The sequence below is a fragment of the Nelumbo nucifera genome, chromosome 5, assembly GCF_055504915.1.
Source record: "Nelumbo nucifera cultivar China Antique chromosome 5, China Antique-T2T, whole genome shotgun sequence".
NCBI classification, from domain to species: domain Eukaryota; kingdom Viridiplantae; phylum Streptophyta; class Magnoliopsida; order Proteales; family Nelumbonaceae; genus Nelumbo; species Nelumbo nucifera.
This window is the reverse complement of record NC_142653.1, coordinates 68746091-68749750: the sequence shown is the minus strand read 5'-3', so window position 1 is coordinate 68749750 and position 3660 is coordinate 68746091. Positions and strand designations below refer to the sequence as shown.

General features: G+C 35.2%; 1 non-coding gene across 1 annotated transcript; it reads right to left on the bottom strand.

Moving 5' to 3' along the window:
- Window positions 1-2399: 2399 nt before the first annotated feature.
- Window positions 2400-2506, bottom strand: LOC148791743 (small nucleolar RNA R71). Its single transcript, XR_016076851.1, has one exon. It is a non-coding gene; the product is annotated as a small nucleolar RNA R71 (small nucleolar RNA).
- Between the last annotated feature and the right edge of the window lie 1154 nt (window positions 2507-3660).

Sequence of the window (3660 nt, the reverse complement as noted above, 5' to 3'; positions counted from 1 at the left end):
GTAAGTGCAGATCTGATTGCTGATTTCAAGAAACAACAAGTAATGCAATCAGATATGTACTCTTTTGATATAATGAGGCTAAAAAAATGAAAGAGATCAGATCTACATAACTAAAACTGAAATTAAAGATGGAGTAATCAAGTGTTAAGAGAAGAAATCTTTTTCTTTTCTTTTGACATAATAGAACCAGAAATTAACTAAACTGAAACTGAAATTAAAGATGAAGCAATCAAGCATGAAGAAAGAAAACCAGCTCCATCAATGAAACCATTGCATTCAAAGCTGAAACTTAAGATGCAGAATTGAAAACCAGCAATGAATGCAAAGATACAAATCAGATTAAGAATGGCCAATGGTTCCTAATATTGCTACCATAAATCCCTAGCAATGGCGCCAAAAACTTGACGGGTCCTTGTGACACTAGTAAGTGCACTAGTCGTTCAAGTAATAAAGTGATGAGTAGAGTATCGTTCCCACGAGGATTTAGGAAGCAACTACTAAGACTAAATTGGTTAATTCTTATCTGATTAACAAAACATTACAACTTTATTCAAAACCAAAATCCTAAGCTACAATCTACCTAAGAATCATTGGCTCAATTACCTTACATTCAAGATGAAAGAGTAAGCTAAAAATCCAAATTCATGATTCAGTAATCAACCTTCTTAACTCATTCAAATAGGACATGATTCAGCCTTGGTTTGGTGAAACCCCAAGGCAATGAACATTCTCTTCCAAGTGCATGTTCATCTTATGCAAGAATGATGATTCTTATATTTCTATCAAGAATCTAATCATTCATGCATTTAATCAAACACTTCGAGGGCATCAATTCAGATTTGAATTGATCACCAACTGAATTGTGCAAGTTATCTCTAACATTGCATGCAATTCAGTTCTTGAATAATAGATTTGAATTTCTAAAGTCTCTCTCAAGCACTCTAGAAATTCCAAGAGTTAGATCAAATCGGCCAAGCTAAAATATGAAGGTCAGTCCTTACAAATCTTAGATCTGAAATTTCAAATCTAGATTTTTAAGAGATCAATTGGCCAATCTGATCTACAATTCATACTTTATTCAAGAAACAACAAGATTAGATCTAGTCTATTCGAATGTTTCAAAGAACTTGATTATACAATCTGAATTTTGGCCACCTCTTAATTGATTTGTGTTATGTTAATGAATTGAGAGAGGAATTCATATAATTGACAGAATAATTCATAGTGTGAATTGAATGGTATATAGAGATATATATACATGATTCATCTGAATTTAATGGTTTTCTTGGACTTAATGCACTTCCATCTTGAGAGCTCTACTCGAGAGATCGAAGGGTTACCTGATGGGCGTAGGTTTAGTATATCTCGAGAGAGAATATTAAATAAATTTGTGAAAATCTCAGCTTATGGGAATAACAATTAGTCTTGGATAATTGGACCCATCAATATTCATTGCATTGGTTAGGTGGACCAAAAGTCCTAGTGATTCCATCATTTGCCTATTTGATTAGTGATCACCCTTATTTTTATTTTCTTTTTTCTATTTTCAGTAGTTCTTTTTTTTCCATAAATCTAAATTTCGATTGTCCAAATAATTAGGGAAGACTATGATTCTAATACTTATTTTGTTAAATCCCCGTGGGAATGATATTATTATACTACTTGATAACTAGTACACTTGCTAGGGTTATATATTTATAGCTATCAAGTTTTTGGCGCCGTTGCCGGGGATTTAATTCTAAAATAATATTAGAATTTGTTAACCTTGATTAATTTGGACCATTTATTTCTGTTATTATTTTCTTTTTATTTGTTTTTATTTTTGTTATTGTTTTCATTTATTTCTTTGAATTCTGCTGGTTCAGATTTACTAGTGCATGATACACACTAGACAGGAAGGTTTAGCAGAATTTGATCCTGAGATTGAAAGGACCCTTCGCTTGTTGCAAAGGTTCAACAAAGGAAAAGCAAGAGAAGAGGTTGTTAGTTGTGAACCAGCCATAGAGATAGAAGGAGAGATGGCAGAAGGAAATCACACCCTCTTGGATTATGCTTGTCCAAACATTGATGGGGTGACATCCAGCATTTGCAAGCCTACCATCCATGCCAATAATTTTGAAATAAAGCCTGCAATAATTCAAATGATCCAAACTAGTATTCAGTTTAGTGGGTTACCAAGTGATGACCCTAATGCACACATCGTTAACTTCCTTGAAATATGTGATACCTTTAAACATAATGGAGTTAGTGATGATGCTATTAGGCTAAGATTATTTCCTTTTTCATTGTGTGATAGATCTAAAGATTGGCTCAACTCACTCCCTGCAGGAAGTATCACCACTTGGAATGATCTAACCCTGAAATTTTTGGCTAAATATTTCCCACCCTCCAAAACAGCAAAGTTAATTAATGAAATTACTACCTTTGCTCAATTTGAGAGGGAATCCTTGTATGAAGCATGGGAAAGATTCAAGGAGATGCTTAGGAAGTGTCCCCACCATGGGATACCAATTTGGCGACAAATACAAACTTTTTATAATGGTATTACCCCCTCTAATCGGTCAATTATTGATGCAGCTGCAAGTGGTACAATTATGAGGAAAACTCCAGAGGAAGCATATGACTTAGTGGAGGAGATGGCATCAAACAGCTACCAGTGGAGCAATGATCGAACCAATCAGAGGGGAGTACACCATATCGATTCCCTTGCAGCCATATCTGCGCAACTTGCTAGTCTAAATAAGAAGTTTGATGCTTTTAATATTGCAGCCATTAATACACCATCTAGCATCTCATGCGATTTATGTGGTCAAATAGGACATACTAATTCTGATTGTCAATTAAATAGTCATTTTATTTCCCATGAGAATGCTAATTTTATCTCTCATGCTGGTAGGTCAAACTTCAACCCATACTCCAATACATACAAACCAGGGTGGAGGAGTCATCCCAACTTCTCTTGGAGCAACAATCATCAAAAGGCACCCATGGGATTCCAACCATAACCGCCCCCACAAGAAAAAAAGAGCAATCTAGAGGAGATGATTTCTAAGTTCATCAACACTGCTGAAGCAAAATTCCAAAGCCATGAAACAACGATTAAGAATTAGAAGCTCAAATGGGGCAGGTTGTAAGCATGTTATTAGAAGGGAAAGAGGGAAAGGCTACCCAGCAACACAGAAATGAACCCCAGAGAGCAAGTAAACGCCATAACTTTAAGAAGTGGGAAAACAGTTGGCGAAATTCAAAGAAAGGACAAGGAAGCTGAAGTGGCTGATCTACAAAAGGAGAATGAGATGTCGAAGTATGCCAAATTCCTGAAAGAGGTAATGTCCAACAAAAGAAAGTGGGAGGATGGTGAGATGGTAAAACTAAATGAAGAATGTTCAGCAATTCTTCAAAAGAAATTGCCCCCAAAGCTTAAGGATCCAGGGAGTTTTTCTATACCTTGCACCATAGGGAATACTGAATTTGAAAAAGCTTTATGTGATTTAGGTGCTAGTATAAATTTAATGCCTTATTCTATTTTTGAAAAACTTGGACTGCATGAACTAACATCTACAACTATTATCCTACAATTAGCTGATAGAAGCATTAAATATCCTAGGGGAATAGTAGAAGATGTTTTGGTCAAAGTTGGCAATTTTATTATTCCTGCCA